A 20635-nucleotide genomic window follows, 5' to 3' on the forward strand; every position below is an offset into this window, starting at 1 on the left:
TTGATTCTTGCATCTGTGGAACATTCATTTTATTGGATACCAGGTAGTCAGCCAAATATGACTATTTGTTGTTTGCATATATTAATAACAGTGAGTGCTATTTGTGAATATATTTTTCATTATTCAACTAATTTCTAGTGGGAGAACATAACACCTTGAATTTCCAGTAGGTCTCAGATAAAGGCAGTGATGAGCTGCCAAAATCTTAACCGGTTCCCTATAAAAAGTTCTGATTTAAGGGATGTGCCACAGTATGTATTTTTTGTACCAATAGGGTTACCATACATCCGTATTTTCCCGGGAGGAATTTTTAAATATTCCTCCCTGACGGCGATTTAAGAACCAAAAAGCCTGACATGTCCAGGAAAATATGGATGTATGTTAACCCTACCTGAAGTTCTTTTTTAAAAGATGGGCCTGCACTAGAAATGAGCTCCGTTTCACATGTGTGGGTCCCAGCTGCTCCCTGCTCCCCTCATTGAAGCAGGTGTGCAGGGTTACTGCCCTGGGAACTGCAGGGCACCAGTGGATGTGGGGCCGGCTGCAGACAGGGGCATGGGGCAGGGCTAGTTGGAGGCAGGGGGTGTGGGGCTGGATGGCTTCGGGCAGGGACGCAGGGGGGTGCGGCAGGGGTTGGCTGGGCTGGAGACAGGAGTGCGGGGCTGGCTGGCTTCGGGCAGGGGGATGCGGCAGGGATTGGCTGGAGACAGGGCAGGGGGTGCAGCAGGGTCTGGCAGGGGGTGTGGGACTGGCTGGCTTCAGGCAGGGCCGTAAGGGGATGCGGCAGGGGTTGGCTGGAGACAGAGGAGTGCAGGGCTGGCTCGCTTCGGGCAGGGATTGGCTGGAGACAGGGCAGGGGGTGCAGCAGGGTATGGCTGCAGGCAGGGGGTGTGGGACTGGCTGGCTTCAGGCAGGGCCGTAAGGGGATGTGGCAGGGGTTGGCTGGAGACAGAGGAGTGCGGGGCTGGCTGGCTTCGGGCAGGGGGGTAAGGCAGGGATTGGCTGGAGACAGGGCAGGGGGTGCGGGGCCGGCTGAAGACCGGGACTGGCTGAGGGCAGGGGGTGCAGGTACTCACAGGGAGAGCGGCTCGGCGCAGCCCAAGCAGCAGGACACAGCCCAGGCCCAGCAGAGCAGCCGGGGACCCACCAGGCAGCAGCAGGAGCCCCAGGGTCAGGGGAGCAGCAGCAGCAACAGAGCCAGGCGGTGGCTCACATGGCTCCTGCAGCGCCCCCGGCGGCCGGAGGAGGAATTACACACTTCCCGGCCAGAGCCCATCAAAGCCGCAGCACCCCCTTGCAGGGAAGCGGGTTAACAACCGGTTCTATAACTGCTTCAAAATTTAACAACCAGTTCGCGTGAACTGGTGCATACCAGCTGCAGCTCACCACTGGATAAAGGTATGATAAGACTTGAAGAGGTCATATTGGATCTAATAACAGAAGTGGATTTTGAAATTCCTGTTTTCTATTTTCTCCCTTAAGTTTTCAACATATCCACTGCTACTTGCAGGTCCTTACTGTTTCAGCAGTGAATAGATGTCCAGCAGAACAGTTTCACTCTCTCCAGGAAACTGCTTAAAGGCGTCATGCATATTGAAGATACAAATTATACTGATGCATCTGCAGATTGTCAACTGAACTATACTCGCCAGTTTTGCTATTGAGTTGCCATTCACTTGCAAGGAAACACAAAGCAGAGTTATACTGGCCTATAAGCTCGTATTACCAGCAGCTTACTTGTTTTCATGCTTATTTTTAAGAATTTTGGCTTTATACAAAATTTCCAGTGCAGCATCAAACTAATTATCAGGCATAGCCAAACATTTTCTTCTCTAATTGTGGTATAGCTCAATTCTTCCATGAAATTATGTCTGTCTTGGCAGAGATAAAAATAAACAAATTGTGTAGGACCATTCCCCTGCACAGCCAACAATCATGGCAGATCCTTACGTGCTTTATCCTCCTCTTGCTGGAATTAGCAAAATTGTGTACTAAGTCCTGCTCCTTGTTGAAGTATAGAAATGCTCATGATTACAGTCGTGCATCTCTGAGAACAGATGGATAATTTTGGCACAATGTACAATACCCATTGATACACAATACGTAGTCTATTGGTCCAGGTGGAATGATCTCTTTAGCAGCTAGTTTTGACATGAGGATCTGATGGGGAAGTTTCTGGCCAGAAATTGGCTAGATTGCCATCAGTTTTTAAGCATACTTCCTCTGTTTGTTTTTGTCTGGGTGAAGGAGGGAGGACAGTCTAAATGATGCTGCATTTCTGAAGAAATGTTTGCAGCGTGCTTAGATTCTATTTGTGCTAGCTTCTGTGGTATAATGAACTTATCCATCCTGCTGTAAGCACATATAAGCAACTGGCCATTATGAATTCTGGTACTCTGGCCCAATCTGATAAAGGGAGTCTAAGAACCACACACACACACACCCCCGGAGTTGGCTTAGTGGATTCATGTACTTTTTGCTTATATAGGGATCATGGCTCATTTTTCAAAAGTGAATAGTGGACTTTTTGCGGGGGAGGGTGCCTCATTGTTTAGATGACTAATTTGAGACCCCTTAAAAAGGGTGTGATTTTTTTCAGAGGATGCAAGCTTGGTAATTTCTGAAAATAGGCCGTTTTAAGAGTACCTCAACTGAGCTACCCAATACAAAATCTTAGCTTCCTCCTTCTGACAGGCTGTCCTTCTGAAATGGGAATCTTGAGAAGGCTATAAAGAACATAGACATTCATCTCTGGTTTGGACATGGAGGCTTTTAGGAAAAACAAATTTTCTATTTGAAATGAGCTTGCACTTTTCAACAGATCAAAGCCAAAGGAAAACTGGCTTTAAATGGATTACACCATTCCAGTCATGCTCATGTGAAATTGGTAGTAGTCCACACCCAAGACCCATTATGGATTATTTCCTGTCTGCTCCATGACAGTGATCTAAATTGGTGACAGAGAGCACAACCATGCCATTTAAGCATATAGCCATTCTCGGAGCGGTGTGGATGTGTGTGTGTGTGCATACTTACATGATGCAGGAGAGATCTCAAGAGGGGATTCTGATGCATGGAAGCAGAATTCGTCAAAGCGCAACCAAGCTTGTAGAGGGGGGAACATGAGACTGGATAGCTTCCTCCCCCCAAACACTGATGAGGTCCAGCGACTCACCATTGCTCCATGCTGGGGCTCACTTGGCGCATGGAGGCATGGTCACCTGGAAAGATTCGCTGATAGCACTCCACGCCACGCCTGGCTGAGCAAACAGGAAGGGATTTTTAAAATTCCCGGGGAATTTTAAGGGCGGGTCACATGGTTGGTTACCTGAGGCCAGGGCAGTAGAATTTGAACTGATGACCAGAGTGGCTAGTACAGGCATTGTGGGATACTGCCGAATACTTCTGGAGGCAAGTCACAGTGCATTGGGCGGCCACACTGGCACTGCAGCGGCGGCGCAATACATGATTGTATTGGGGGAGGTGGAGTACATGCAGCACTGCAACCACGGAGATACAGCGCTGCAAATGCCTTGCCAGTGTGGACGGGGAGTGAGTTACAGCGCTGGGGGAGGCTTTATTGTGCTGTAACTCGCAAGTGTAGCCAAGGCCTTAGGCTCCTTTGCTACTCATGAGGACTCAAACTGCAGTGGATGCATACATCTTCACTCAAAGTTGTACCAATCCTCCATGCAAAAGAAAAAGTGGGGTGGAGTGTGGTAGGGCAAGGGAATCAGAAGAGGAGAAGACAGGAAATTGTTGCTCTATGCAGCAAGTTTTCTAAGCTCCACAGATTAAAAAAGATAAGGCTAGATCCTAGGCTGCTGTAAATTGGTATGGCTCCATTGACTTCAGTGTAAGGGTGTCACCCTTAGGACTTTTCCAAGCAGGGTCTTGCACCTTCTGACTACTCTTGGAGGAATCACAGAGCCAGGACCTTAGCTGATGTTAACTGATACTGCACTGAAACTAATGAAAGAGCTGTGCTGATTTATACCAGTTGAGGATTTGGCCCTCCCAGTTTGGCAACACGGTCAGTCCTCCTGATTATATGAAGGGAGAATCAAGTGCAGTATGGAGGGAGAGTCCTTGCATGAAGCTAACTAGGGTCCATGGATTTGGAAACTAGATTTTCCAGGGATCCTAAAGTCTCCTTGACAGACAGAAGGGCCAAAAACTGTCCACAGCAGTCCTGGTTTTTATTTTCTCCCACCACCCTCCTGTGAATTCATATATATGGTGTTTTTGTTTGGTTGGTTGGTTTTTTTTGTCCAAAAGAAATGCAGGGACCTTCATTACCGCTTACTAGCTTTGTCTCCAGGTCAGATCCTCAGCAGGTGTAAATCAGTATAGCTCCTTTGAAAATGTAGCCCTACATTAATTTCTATTAAGTTTACTTACTTTGCCCCTAGGTTTAAATGAAGTTTGGCCTCCATTAAGTGCAATCACTTTCTCTTGCTACTTTCACTGTATGGCCCTAATTCAGCAAAGCAGATTTGCACCTGTTTAAACTTAATGTTTAAGTGCTTTACTAAAATGGGACCTAAAGGAAGACAATAAAAAGTTACACCCAGTACCCAAAAACCTTCTAGGGTGAAGGGGTCCTCAGTTTATGAGTAGGCCCCAGTTTCACATGTAACACTAGAGTGTTACACTCACTCGACATGTGAGTTCTAAAATCTTAACCATAGAGGCAGAACCACAGCCTGAGCAGAGTAGCCATGTTTGGCTCAGGCTCCAGAGCTTTTCATAGTTTTAGTTTGCTGAAATGCAACTTAAACTGCTCACTGCTTTGCTGAAGTTGTCTCTAGTGACTTAATTTAACGTGGATGTTTTTTTTGGTTGCTTAAAAGTAAAGCTGACTCAGCTTCTCAAGGAGATGGTCTTAAAGCTAAAACTCTGCCCAAGCGGCCAAATAAGTCCGTTCCCTTTCCCCCGTATGTAGATAGTGGGATGAAAAGAAATGATCGTTTGGATATCGCCATCATTTCCATGGGAGAGTGTCATGGCTACTATAACAGCCTAAATGAAAGAGAAAAACAAAGGACAGGGCTGGGTCTGGGCTGGAGGTAACTAGAAACTTGACTACTTATAGCAAAGACACTGAAAAGAAAGTTTTGCCTCCAATAAAAATCTTAACATTACCAGTCCTAGCTTCCGATTAAAGGGTGACATCTGGGCTGTGAAAACATGAATATGTGAAATGCACTAAGGGCTTGTCAAGACTACAAATATTTTGCCGGTGTAACTATGCTAGCAGAACCTAGTGTAGTGTAGACGCAGACCAGGCTGACAAGAAGAAGTTTTTCTGTTGGCGTAGTAAAGTCATCTCCCTGAATAATGTTAGCTACAATGATAGAAGCACTCTTCTGTCCACCTAGTTGCATCTCCAGTGAGATTTTTGCTGACATAGTTATGTCTGTTGCAGCACTGGCTCTCAACCTTTCCAGACTACTGTAACTTTTTCAGGAGTCTGATTTGTCTTGCGTACCCCCAAGTTTCACCTCATTTGAAAACTGTTTTCTTACAAAATCAGATAAAAAATACAAAAATGTTACCACCCATTACTGAAAAATGGCTTATTTTCTCATTGTTACCATATAAATATCATCAATTGGAATATAAATATTATTCTTACATTTCGGTGTATAGTATATAGAGAGCAGTATAAACAAGTCATTGTCTGTATGAAATTTTAGTTTGTACTGACTTCGCTAGTGCTTTTTCTGTAGCTTGTTGTAAAACTAGGCAAATTGCTAGATGAGTTGAGCTACTCCCTGGAAGACTGCTGCGTACCCTTAGGGGTATGTGTACTCGCGGTTGAGAACCACGGGATGTGGTGGGGGAGGGAGGTTGTTTGTGTGAGTGTGTGTTTTTTGTTTTTTGTTTTGTTGTTTTTGTTCTTCTCCACACTGCTAGCCAACATAGCTTTGCTGGCCAAATCTTCCAAGTGTTGACTAAACCTTGGTATTTTAATTAGGCTTCTATGATCTGGTAGAGTACTGAGTGACAGATGAGCTTTTTTTCAATAATAGATGCACAGCTCAGCTGGGAGCATGACTGAAATATTGAGTTTTTAAATCACCTACAGCTTGTTTTAAAAGCAATGAAGTTTGCCTCTTAGTGAGAGTGCTATTTCCAAGTGTCAAAGATATATGGGTAATCCTCTTCCATTGACTACACTGAGAGCAAAAATGGGTCCATTTGTTACACATCATACAAAGTTCAGTAACAGTGGTATCTGATCCTCCTTTGAGAGTGTGAACATGATTCTCTGCTGTTCCCACAGCTGTATTCTCAGTTTCTTTTACTGCACCTCCGTGAGGCACGGAACCAGCAGATCACTCACAGAAACGCTGCCGAATCCATGTGACCAGCGGACCGAAGGCCGCCTGACTGCTGTGCTTGGGGTGGTAAAAAAGCATAGAGCTGCCCCTGCTAGAGATGGCTCTCTTTAAGTAATGGTTAAATACTTACTAGTACTTTCACCAAAGATCTTCCAATAAGGAACTGGACAAAATTGTACCTCACACTTCATTTTAAAGTGAACTTCAACAAAATTCCTAACCTTCAAATGTCAGTGTGCAGGCTATTAGATCCTAAAAAACAACCAGCCACCCTTTGCTTCTGTTGCTGCTTGATCTTTAGAATTTGTATTTCTGATATACCCTTTTATTCTTCACTCCCCAGGAATCTTTGCTTACAGGGTGATAGTGACATTGTGACTATCAAGGACAAGCACATACAGTAGATTAGTTTACAGGTTACAGCTGATCTGCCCACACAGTTTCTCTCTTCCCCTAAGTCTGAAAATTTTGAAGGACAAGTAATGCAAAGTGGAAAGCCACACTGCCAGATCCCTCGTTGACCCTCTCATCCTTTTGTTTTGGTATGGGGGATGCAAATATGCTCCTTTTCCACATACACAATAGGAATCTGGGAGCAATTCTTCAGACTTCCTATTGTTACTTCTTGAGAGGAAGTCTTAGGGCCTGATATTTCTTTCTCATCACCCCATTCCTTGCAAAGTGCTGAGCACACATTCCCTTCATTGGGCTAGATGGTGGAGCGATCTCTAGCCATGAGTAAGGGACAGTACATAGTTATGCTGCCCCAAGTGTAGACCAGAGATTAGATAGTGACTTGCTTCAGGGAGGATCTTGTAAACTGTACCAGCCCTACACCTTGCACAAGCTACATCCCATGCCACACGGGCTTACTTGTACTGGCTGGAGCTAAGGCTTCACTGCCCTTGTCTGTCCATTAACCACCCATGCAATAGTAACACCTCATGGCAGCTGCTCTTCCTTTGTGCACAGACTAGCAAGAGGGCACTTCGCATTTTGTTCCACTGCACACGTGAGTAAGGTGGCTTATAACTGAACCTATGCTTTGCACTGTTGGAAAATTGGGCATCTGGTTACTACCCCCTGCTCCTTGGGGATCTTGTATTTGGTTATCACATTCCCCCATTCTGCTGCTACGCTATCAGGAGATGTAGTGAGATGCCTTCCTCTCAGCAGGGCCAATCAGAGGGTGGGCCAGGAAGGCCATTTGGCGTGGGCCTCACTCTCAAAGGGATCCTCAAATTTAGACACTTGTTAATTTTTTGGCATTTGATAAGTTTCGCAACTTGTTTTTATGCGCATCCCTATTGGACCAAAATGTGACGCAGCTCTAAGCTGAGAGTGTAAATTTAAGCAAATAAGAGACGTGATTTGGTAAAAGACATAATTTTTTTAACTGATATAGATTTTGTCATATTAAAAGTTAAAAATGTTCATTAATATTAATAAAATATCAGTTCTGATGGCACAAGATTAGACCGTGATGAATGTGTCCTCTCAGATCAGCTGATTATATAAACTGCTACTAGTGGCTGGTGCTGGATCAAGTGCGTGTTGAAAGGTAGAGAATTGTTACATTTTAGTGTCTTTATAGTTTTACGTTTCGTTGACTAAGGAATTATTTGTGTGAGAATTCCTCATTCTTATCTTCATATGGTCGCTAAAAGAGGTGACTGGTTGGCTGAGCCCTAGCTTGGGACCTTGAACATCATAATAGGCTTTTGTAGTCTATAGGCCCAGATTCAAGGTGAAAATTTGTGAGGACAATCTTGTACAGTGAGTTTTGTAAGGAGACATGTTTGAAATTTTTGGACATTATCCGTGTCTGTTTACACTAACTCTCTCTATATATAAATGTCAGCCTTTTATATTATACCTTACATGCTTGAGTTTTGATTCAGTGAGGATAATAACCTGTCTGTTTCATTTTGTGTTCTTAATTAGTATTCCTTCATTTTAAATCTTTGCAGCATTTATGTACCATTCAGCATTTGTGTACATGTTTACAGTAGAAGATTTCAAGTGTAGATAAGCTACTTATTCACAGCAGAATACTTCAAGTATGGATTGGCTCCATATTGACCAGATAGATCACTATGAATTGGAGATTTGAAAGTGGTGCAAGCAAGAGATGGCGAAAACTGAGTGAAGCGGCAGCTAAGAGCTGAAAGCCAATAACTTCATTTCATTTTTCAAACCACTGGAAAACGCACCTCACCCAACAAACAATGCTACAGATAATGAAAACACTGCAACAGGTGATATTTCAATGCCAATACCTGAACATGAGGACAGTAGTCAAGAAGATGTGCCAATAGTAACAGATGCAGCAGAAGATCCTGTGTACGATCAAGAAACTCAACAGCAACAGGAAGCTGTAGATTTTACACAGCAAGAGCAATTCATGAGTACTACAGGTTTGACTGTGACTGACATTGGAATTATTGACAAGGGCAATCTTTTCTTCAAATTAGTTGTTTTGAAATTCCAAGTAACATTCCACAAGATGCTGATAATCATGCTTTCCCTACTCATCTGCTGACAAAAACTCTTCCAAATGGTGAGACCTGCACAAGAGACTGTTTTTTTTTTTTTTTCCATACTCCAACATAACCAATCTCTGTACTGTGCACCTTGCTTCATTTTGAACAAAAGTGCTGCAAATGCATCAGTTCTCTCTGATCAATCAGGATGGAACATCAACAGAGGTTGGAGGAAGTTGAAAGAACGAATACCATCACATGAGAGTTCAACATCACACAAAGAAAACTATGTTGCATGGAAATCAGCCAGTAGGGCAGCATCAGCTGAAAGTTCAGTTGAGAATTTTATGCTTGACTGAACTCTCTACAGAAATTAATAACTGGAAAAAAACTTCTTGAGTGCATCCTGAATGTCATCCTTTTTTCTTTTCGAGTGGGGATTGACTTTCCTTGGTTCCAGTCAACGTATTGGTGATCCTGCAAATGAAAACTTTCTAGGAATAGTTGAGCTCCTCAGCAAATATGACTCACGTGTTTAAACGTGTTCGAGAATCGCAAGATAGTCAAAAGCACATGCAAGTCCATTATCTCTCCATCTGCATACAAAACGTGTTTATTGAGCTATGTGGGTCATTCATACAAACAACAATTCTTGAGGAGATTCAAAATGCCAAGTATTTTTCAATCATTGTTGATGCCACTCCAGATTGTTCTCACAAGGAACAGACTACTATGGTTATTCGACATGTTAAGATTGTAGACAGCTCACATATTTTCAATTGAAAGGTTTATTTTCTTTGATAATTTCACGAGACACTGGAAAAGAAATTGCTGCTTGAGTACTAGCAGTTCTAGAAGGTTTTAAGTTAGATTTTCAAGTCTGCATTGATCAAGCTAATGACAATGGATCTAATATGGCTGGGGAAGTACAAAGGTGTGCAAGGAGTTCTGCTTGAGCATAATTCACACTGTTTTTTCTCCAGCTGTGGAAACCAGACACTAAACCTTGTACATGTTGACTGTGCTGAATAATGCAAGGAGGCAATTACTTACTTTGGAACTATTCAGCAAATGTACAATATCTTCGGTAGCAGTCCACAAAGGTGGGAAAATTTGAAGCAATATCTTCCTGTCTCACTGCATGGGGTGTCCAAAACTAGATGGTCTGAACGGATTGATGGTGTTCAACCAGTTGTGCAGCATTTGAATTCAGTGAGACAGGCTTTAAATGAGCTCGAATCTCACTGCACAGGCTTGAACTGAACTTCAGTCTATTCAGAAACGCATGTCCAAATTTGAATGCATTCTGATGTCATCTTTGTGGATGAAGCTACTTACAACGATTCCACCAAACTAATCTGGTAATTGAAGCATGCAGTGCTACACTTGATGTTCAGAGGGATAAGAATGAAAGTCTTTTCAATGACATTCAACAGATTCATGAACAATGGGATGCGATCCTGACTGAATCCAAATTAGTAATACAGAATATTGGCATTTCATCTGAGTTCTCCACCAATCGCAATTTAGCTACTGAATCTGATGCCAAGCAGCATTATAGGGGTCAATGTCTTCTTCATTGTCATTGACTCTCTTCAATCAGGTCTTACACGTCAATTTGAGTCACTGTGACTAATTTGTACCCTCTTTGGATTTCTTTGGCAGTTCAGCAGACTGAGTAATGAAGATCTACTTTCTGCAGCTGAACAGTTTCAGCAACAGTACAACAAAGAAATCTCAAAAGATCTGTGTCGAGGTCATCTTCCTCAAACAAATATATTCCACAAACTTTAAATTGGATTGCAAGCCAAAAGAATTGCTTCAAGAAATACTCGAACTTGGACTCTCTGAGGTGTTTCCTTATATCACAATTGCAGTGCGTATTTTTGTCAGTTTGCCTGCATCAGTGGCTTCAGGTAAACACACCTTCAACCTGTTGAAGCAGGTAAAGAACTATCACCATTCAACTATGGGATGAGCGTTTGAATGGGCTCGCCATGCTTAATATCAACTGTGACATTACACGAAAGCTAGATTTTTTTTTTTCTCCTCCCCTCCCCCCCCCCAATAATTAGTGCATTTGCACAGAGAGGCTAGAAAAGCATTTGTTAAATAAAAATATATTCAAATTATGTCTCTCTTTTTTTTTTTTTTTTTGTGCCTTATTTTATTTTTATGTGTCATTTTTTATTTGTATTATGGCTAGGGAACTCAAAAGTTGGAAGTGGCCTGTGCGCCTCTGGACCTCTGAGAGGGCCTGCCTCTCAGCCAATGTAGGACCACCCCATGTACTACCTGATGCTACGAAGTGAACCCTGTTCTCCACCCTACCTCACCAGTGTGCTGATTCCCACAGAATGCATCAAATTGGGGGAAGGATACTGTAGGAAACAATGTTAGGTTTATACATGTTATTTCTTTGATAATCTACTTCAATACATTGCATGGCTTTGGGGGTTGTTGGTTGGTTTGTTTAAAAGTGGACTCCTATGATTAGAGCTCTCAGGTTTGATTTAAGTGCATCATTCTTTCTCTCTGCTCCTTCTCCACCATCTAGTGATGATTCAAGCATTGTCACCTATCCTTACCACCATTGGCCAGTTAATCATAACCGGTGTAAGATACCATCTATCTCTGATCTACAAGTACAGTGCCACTATTGTGGCTTGCATTCCTCAGAACCAGTTGAAAATTATAACCGTGATCCCATTCTCCTACTATAACTCACACTTAGTACTACCTTACTCTGTGAGTAAACCCCCGGATTTCAATCAGGTTACAGAGCAGAGTACTACTCCGTATGAATAAGGGTGGCAGACTCAAGCCCTACATAATTTTGCATGAACCAAGAAGACTGGAAAGTTTCTGCTCTGACTCTGTTGAGGGAAGTGGCTATTTCTCTGCTTTGTTCTTTGTGGTTTTGATCTGGTTCAAGCTGTGTACCCTTCCTTCCTGCTGCCTAACTCGCTGTTATTAGCAAGCATGTTTGGTGCACAAATGGAATTAACATGAAAAGGAGCATAGTAACGTAAGATTGAGTGTCCTCCATTCTCTCTCACTTCAATCAGCCTTTTCCTTGACTGGCCAATGTCCAGATTAGATTTTATTTAAAATTTGTGCAAGAGATATTTTTTGCCCTCAAAAACAAGAGGCAGAGGTAAGTAAAATCACAACGCACCTGTTCCATTTCACTTTTCACATGTGCCAGTTTACTGGAGGCTTTCCTTACTGCAGACTTTACTCAATCTGAAGGAACTTTGACGTGATGGTTTCATATCCTGAGCATATATGGCAGTACTTGTGTGCTCCAACAGTCTAGTGGAGTGATGTATTATTAACTACTACTCGAGAGAGAGAGAGGTAGGCAGGGCGGGAGTAGGTTGGAATTGTTCTGGCTGAAATACTAGGAAGTAGTTGGCTGCTTATTGTACAACAGTAGATACCATACAGAATGGTACCATACAGCCTCAGAAATAGACCCCAGCTATCATCAGATGCTGCATCTTTGCTTACACCTTTTTGTTTCTTTGCTAACATCACAGGCCAAATACTCTTTGAGCTTAACTCCATTGAAATTGATGGCCCTAAAATTTCCCCCCTGAGGTTTTAGATAAGGCGAAGAGGTCATCTAGTGGCCTTAGCATGTGTCCCAAAAGCAAGAAACGTTTTAAAGTATTTTGTTTTGCTATCATCTTAGATCAAGTTTAAACTGTGGAGAGGGGATCAAGGAAAAAAGAGAGATGGGGGTTGAGTGTGCCACCTTTTATTGCTCCAGGGGGAAACCCTGTCTGAATCTAAAGTTGCACCTGAATAAAAGCATACAGTGCAGTTCCAGCGGTCATGAAGAATCTGCACTGTACCTGGAATCGCCAGCATCGCTTATGAGACTATCATTCAGGAATCCATTTAGTATCCACAGTCACAGAATAATACTTCACTGTAGGTAACTCAAACCAAAACCAGAGACTCCATTCAACAACTTCCTTTAATTCTGAGTGTTTCCCTATAGAAAGCACGGACATTACAACCCCTGCTGTAAGCATCTCTCTATGTGTGAAAGGAGCACATGATATGGCAATTGAAATGTAAAGTTTCAGAGCAGTACTGGGAGAGAATAGTAATCGAGAGGTAATTTTGAAATATGAAAGTAGAGTGGAAAAGGGGTGGCTCTGTGACCTGCAGAAATTATCATTGTGTGTTGCTTCTAAATAATGCTAATGTTAAGTTTTCTAGTGTTTTAAACGGTATATATGCTTGTTTTGGGTTTTTTTTTTTTTTCTTTAATCCTGAAATTTTATATGGACCCTCGAACACTCTGCTGCAACTGCCTGTCATGCCAGGTCTGGTGGTGGCTTTGGTGATATTGATAATCATCCATGATGGGTTATATAATTACTTCAAGCATACTCCTGGCGTGGAGCTGTGTGTAAGCCCAGTTACCTCAGGAGTAGCCCTGGGAAGCACTGTGACTCATACACACAATTGAGTCAACATTTCTCTCATTTCCTTCCTGCTCCCTGGTGGTAGTAATTTACCTATGACTTAGACCAGCAGCAATAAACTTCTGCTCCTTCCCCCTGGCACCCTCTGCACTGTCTTGCTTGCTCTGATCAGCAGGTTGAGGGGATGGGTGGCAGTGTGCACACATAGCCAAGGTTCTGGTGCCTACCCCTTCTCATCCACCTACTCTGGGGAAAAGAGCAAGCAGATATGAAGCTAGCTTATTCCTGTGTGCCAAGGTTCAGGTAGTCTTTACAGAGTAAAAAGAGAGTTCTTATACTTTGCCTGTCTGCATATTAGAGAGAGAATCAAGTGACCATATACACTGATAGGAATTTGATGGAGGAAAATCAAAGGCTACACAATTTTTTTAAAATGTATAGTTGTAGGAGAGACTACACAAGCTCTTTCCCTGAAGGGTGCAGTGTTTTGCTTTGTTTTTTTGATTTTCTTTTCTCTCATTTCATGTTCAGTACTACAGCAGAACCTCAGAGTTGCGAACAGCTCAGGAATGGAGGTTGTTTGTAACTCTGAAATGCTCGTAACACAGAACAAAACATTATGGTGGTTCTTTCAAAAGTTTACAACTGAACATTGACTTACTACAGCTTTGAAACTTTACAATGCAGAAGAAAAATGGTGCTTTTAACCATTGTAATTTAAACGAAACAAGCACAGAAACAATTTCCTTACCTTGTTAAATCCTCTTCTTTTTAAACTTTATTTTTTTAGTAGTTTACATTTAATACCGTACTGTATTTGCTTTTTTTGGTCTCTGCTGCTGCCTAATTATGTACTTCCGGTTCCAAATGAGGTGAATGGTTGACCAGTCAGTTCGTAACTCTGAGGTTCTACTATATTGACATCTTTGTGATAACAGATTATTTAAGATTCTACTTTCATGCAACACTTTTTTAGAAATGTTTTGAAATTTCCTCTTGAATTCAAGCCTGCTTGATATATATTTTGTCCTGATCTATATGCAATATAAAAATAATTAGAACATCGTATGAAAATGCTTTGGCCTACATTATTTAAAAGTGATTAGTGCTTTTGGGTGTCTCAGTTCTTGGTTGCCTGACTTGACACCTTAGACGGGGGATCTGATTCTCAGAAGTGCTGAACAACCGCTCTTCTAAGCATTTCAAGTTGGGTATCCAAAATCAATAGTCACTTTTGAAAATGTAGGTCTCAATCTTTTGTATTAGTAAAATACCAATTTATGCTAACACTGAAAAAGGAATGGTCACTGCAAATAGGAAACCTGCATTATAGTGTATGTTTAGCCATCAGTAAGAAACAAAATGACTTGACAACAGCAGGAACAAATGGTCTGTGGTTAATTTAATCACTTCCTGTGTTATAAACAAAACAACTATCAAGTGATAGAAGTGTTATTCAAATCTAGTAAGGACAGCCCCTAAGCAAAAGCAGCAGGTACATCCACTGGTAATCATCTTATTTTGTCAGTCAAACACTCCAGTCTTGCTATTGTTCTGCTCACACCATGAAAATGAATGTCTTCAAAGGCAGTTTCATTTGAGCAATGATTGCAGGATTAAATAAGCAGAAATTCAACTGAAATATACCTTGCAAAACTTCTTAGAATCCTACTTAATCTTTATGAAAAAAAAAAAAAACAAAAATAAGTTGTAAAACAGATTGCCTAGCTAGCACACAGAAGACAGATGTTGTCTTTGCTTCTGGCTATGTAAAGCATAATCCTTTCTAAACTTATGAGTACTGGTTATTAAAAAAATACCTTTTGCTTTATCAGAAGAACAGTTTTTTTCTCTCTGCTAAACAGATAGGACTGAAACAGAATATCAACTCCAAAGGCCTGGCCCCCTTGGACTTTGATATGGTTTGAATCCAAATATACACCTACAAATTTGAAGCTGAGGAAGAAACAAAATTGTGTGGACATTATTTTATACAGGTGATGAAGTCCATCAAAAAAGGAACTACACTGAGTCTCTGTCTCCCAAGGGTTTGTATTTTGGATTGGTTCCAGAAGTTGGCAAAGTTTCTGAAATGTTAACTTGTTTTCTTCTTCTTCTTTGTTTTTCACTCTTCCCCACTGCTTCTACCACGTTTTATCAACCTTTGAGGTTCACCTAGCACTAATTATTTGTAAGAGAATATTTTTTTAGATATTTGTATACATAGCCATTCTTTATAACATAGGCGCTGATTAATAGATTTGTACATTGTCAGAATTTTACTCTTAGATTAGATGTGTGTATATTAGTTCAAGCTTTCACTATTTGCAATCTAAAACAATTCTTCTGTACCACTCATGAAATAATCAGGTCAGTAGTTAGTGATGTTTTTTCCCAGAAGGCCCAGCTTTGCAACAATATAGTTACTATAGTAACGGGGCACTTATCCACTTCACTGAATTATTTTATTTATGAGAAGCTTTCAGTAGTGGGCTGGAGGCATCTTATTCTGATTATCATTTTAAAAACAACATTTTTACAATCCTCAATGTGCTTTCAATACTATTATGCCTTGGAGCTATGAGCAAAAAGCTCTAGTGGAGATCAGTCATCTTATTTCTAGTTCAATGGTAAACTTTTCTACCTTTGATATCTTCAGGGGAACTCTTATTGACATACACTCCAGAACTTTGGCCATTATTTCTTTAAAGTTCTTTCACGGGTATTTGGGTATTCCTCCACATTAGAACATCCTGGGGAAATCCTGAGACATTGAGAATAGTTTGTGGAGCTCACCTCTGATGATGGCAATTGAATAATTGCCATAAGTTACAAAGTCAGGCATTTGTAATGGGGGCATTGCAGAACAGCAGAAAAATCTATTTTCTACTGTATCTAGTCCTGCATGTGCTAGGAATCCTAGAAAGCAAAGGTTGTTCTTGCTATGGGACAAAAATTTCAAAGGACAAACACCATTGTAGACCATACTAAAACCAAGGGAAGGATTCAGGTAGCCATATATATTATATATTTCCTTGTTATGTTTAACTTTTCAAGAAAATAAAATTGCATTGCAATTCTGGTAGGCTGTTTTTATATATTAAAAATCAGTGTTTCTGGAAATATTGATAGTACAGTATGTACAACTAAAATAATTAAGCTTAGCAGAATTCCATTTTTGTATGATTGATGGATCTGTTTAAAATAAACATTTTTTTTCAATTTTTATCCATTTAAATTTTCACAGTTGTAGGAAATCATGGGTGTTTGTGTGTCAGACAATGGAGAGTATGCAATGGTGGTGTAGCTATGTTGGTTGAAGGATATTAGCAAGACAAGGTGGGTGAGGTAATATCTTTTATTGGACCAAGCTCTCTTGGTGAGAGACAACCTTTCTGGAGACCTGAAGAAGAGCTCTGTGTAAGCTCAAAAGCACTCTCTCTCTCTCTCTCTCTCTCTCTCACCAACAGAAGTTGGACCAATAAAAGATATTCCCTCATCCACCTTGTCTCTCAGAGAATGGAGAGGCCAGACAATAACTTTAATGACAGTAGATGTTGGGATTAAAAAGTTAGCTTTATAACAGTTAAAACACAAATTGTTATCACGTGTCAAAATATACAAAGTAAATATCCTTAAATCCAAATTCTAATTTCTCAAGCAGCATTTTTCTTCTGCCTATCTGTAAATTTTGATTATCATCAATGGAAATATTTTTTTTGGTGTGTGTATGGTGAATTGACCTTGACTGACATCTAATAATAAAAACAATCAAATCCCTCGAAACCTACATATAAGTATTTCCCTGGAAATCATTTAACCGGGTTTCTGTGAATGGAATTGCCTTATGAAATATATTTTGCCAAGTATAAAGTATGTAAATTTATTCAGTTAAGAGGTATGCATTGTTTTATCCAATACATTTTGATTTGACACACAGAAAATGTATTTATTTAATAGATTATATTCCTTAGTCAACCCCATTTTCCAGTGTATTTTCTTTTCTGGTGTCCTTGCTGTACGTGCTATTAACAAGCTTTGGATCAAATTTTGCTCTTGGACACATGCTCATGTGTCCCGTAATACTGAAAAGGAGTCATGTGCATTCATAGCCAGGAATTTGTATCCTGCTTGGGTATAATATCTTAAAATGATTGTGTAATTGATTTTTGAGGTGATGTACAAGAAATGTATTTTTCTATAACTGGCATATTACTTGGTTTTCTTTTTAAATGGAGTCCCAGTCCTGGTTTGCTTATATTATATATGCAAAGAATGAAGTGAGGGAGCTTTCTGAGCTGTGGTAAATGATAGTAGCTGAAGTGGTCCTCCAGAGATGGAAGAACATATTTTTATTGGACCAAGAAGAAATAATACATTTGCAAGCCCCAAACATTCTTTAAGTATACAAGTGACAATATAGTAAGCTAATAATGAAATTGATAGTCCAGCCTAAGTTATGACTTTTTGGGGGGGAATGTGATTGTGTGCTGTTTTCTGTTTGAACTAGGCTACTGATTATATGGCTAAAATTCAATTTCTTATCCCATTTGCCAAAAAAAGCTATCCCTGTATGTATAATTTCATTGTGCACTTGTCAAACACTCATAGCGCTGAGTTTTATTACCTTTGGAAATGCAAGACTGAATTGCTCACATCCAGTAAAACAATTGGTGACCTTGAATGGTAGGAGTCAGCAAAGATAATACAGTGTGAGCTGACAAAATTCAGCAGCTATTTTAAAAAATATTACAAAGAAAAATATATATAGGTTTGCTTGTAGACTTTGGACAGTTGTCCTGATTTCAAACAGTCATTTCAGATTCCAATTATCCAAATCATTGAAGAAATTCTACTTGTTGTGCAGTGACAACCAGAGATCTTTCTATCCCTAAGAAAGATCATGGCCTCTTGTGCTAGGAGACACGGACTCTCATTTCCCTGGGGGTGCTTGACCCCTACTCTGCACCAGGCCACACCTCACTCCATCCCTTCCCCCAAGGCCCTGCCTCTTTCTGCCCCCTCCCCCACAGCACCTCCTGCACGCCGCTGAACAGCTGATCACCCAGCACCTCCCGCCTGTTGGAGGGGAGGAGGAGGAACTGATTGGCAGGGCCTGCTGGAGGGTGGGAGGCGTGGGGGGGGGAAGAGGGAGGAGCTGATTGTTGGGGCTGCAGGTGGGTGCTGAGCACCTGGAGCACCCACGGAGTCAGCAGCTATCCTTGAAAATTTAGGAAGACACAGCCTCTACCATGACGATCTTGGATTAAAATTTTCAAATGTGCCCAAGTCCCATTTTCTGAAAACTTGGGCATTTAGGAACCCAAGTTCCATTCAGTGATGCATAAGAACCTAAGCGCTTATTTTGTAGCTTTTGAAAATGGGAATTTGACTAAGTGATGTTAAAAACTTTATCCCTTATATTTTGTTCATAGTAGCTCATAAATGGGTGTAATATACCAATCCTGCAAAAAATTGCACATGTTTAACTTTAAGCACATGCACAGACTTATTGACTTCAGTGGGACTACTTGTGATTCAAGTTAAGCACATACCCTCCAAGTCCCAGTCTTGCAACCATGTAACAGTATTGGGAACATGTAGCTAAAGCTTTATTTAACTTATAAGATTATATATAAATAGAATGGATATTGCAATACCTACTGGCCACCTACCAGAACCGGTCTGTGATCAGAGGGGTGTTGCAGCTTCCTGGGAAAAGATGGAAAAATTGCCACACTTGCTTCTGCTCCTGGAAACATTGTTCCTGTCCAAGGAGCTCTTGCTACTCCATTGTTACTTTAAACTGACAGTTGAGCCCCTTATGTAATAAAGTGCTGGAAAATGCATGGTAATGCATTTTCACGATAATGCTTTCTGCTTTAGAAATTTGGAAAAGCTACAAGTAGCACACTCTGAGTGACAAGTACTCCATTCCAGTGTGTAGGCAAGGATGGGAAGAATTGTAATATACAAAGACAAAATTAATTAGAAGCCGCCTGATGTTCTGTCAGTTTGGTACTGGTATCAGAATGACAGCAGGAGAAACTGATATCTCCTTAACCACAGGATAGGGACTGGCAGCAGCAGCACAAGCTTCTTTGCACCAGTATATGACAATCTTGAACTAAAAAGGCAAACTTCAGGGTACTGTAGTCTCTGTGCCTAGTCTTTTGGCACTCTTGTTGTGACTGCTAACAAGGTGCCAATTGTTTTTATTGGAGCAGAATTTTCAACGCTGCTGAATGGTGCTAACCTGACAGCCTGAAATCTTCTGTTTATCCACAGGTCAGATACAGCATCGACAGCTGTAAGTATACGTTTCCTGACATTGTTCCACACGCTGTCAGCACCCTGGCTAAGAGGATAATTTAGTCTCCAGGCTTGTTCTGTCCTTGGACTCTAAGTGTGCAAGTTTATGCAAAATGTCATGGCACTATTGTCATAGCAATCCCATTCAGTAGAACCCTAGACTCTGACCACTAATGTCATATAATACTGATCATGGTCAAAGTTGGGCAGATTTGAGCTAGTAACCTAGAAATGAAAAGTAATGAAAATTATGCAAGTGCTGAGACACTGGTTCCTCTTTAACCAAAACTGTTCATTCCAACTCCCTGGAATGGGGTTTTCTTGCCCCTTCTACTTTGAAAGGGCCACTATATCCATTACAGTCTTGTATTTTATAATTAAATAAACACAAAGGCCCAGGAAATGGCCTGGTAATCGAAGAGAGTAATTAGGAGTTGGATGGGGGGAATTAGAGGTTGGGATGGGGAGAAAATCCAAGGACGCCATTCCTTTAAGGGCCTGGGTTAAGGGGCCCTATAGTGTAGAGTAAGGCAGGGGTCCCCTCTCTTCCAACCAATCTGGAGGAGCTCCCTGGAGGAAGACAGTATATAGTCTGCCTTGTCCCACAGAACAGGGGAGACACTGGCAAGAGAAGAAAGCCAGCAGGCTAAACTCCAGGGAGAGACAGCTAGGAGAGGCAACTCCATGAAGAGCAGGCTGTGGCAGGGGAAGCAGTCTGTGTGGATGGCAGAAGAGCACGAGGTAAGCCACATGAACCTTTGGATTGCAGTGATGGACTTTGTTGGTAGGTCTGTTTTGAAGACATTAAATCATCCCCCAGTGTTGGATGGTAGGACTGAAAAGAGAGGCTGCGGAGAGTCTGTAGGGTCTGAAAAAGTCTGAAAAAGAAGAACAGAAGAAGGCTGCTGCAAAGGGAACTCTGGCCATAAGGGACTGTTCAGGAAGTGGCAGTCCTGTTACAAAGACCTACAGTATAATATGAGAGACTAGAGTACCTAAATCTTAAGTGGTAGTAGTAGAAAGGACTCACAAAAAATAAGTCAGCACTTTA

Source organism: Malaclemys terrapin, chromosome 1, assembly GCF_027887155.1.
Source record: "Malaclemys terrapin pileata isolate rMalTer1 chromosome 1, rMalTer1.hap1, whole genome shotgun sequence".
Lineage (NCBI taxonomy): Eukaryota > Metazoa > Chordata > Testudines > Emydidae > Malaclemys > Malaclemys terrapin.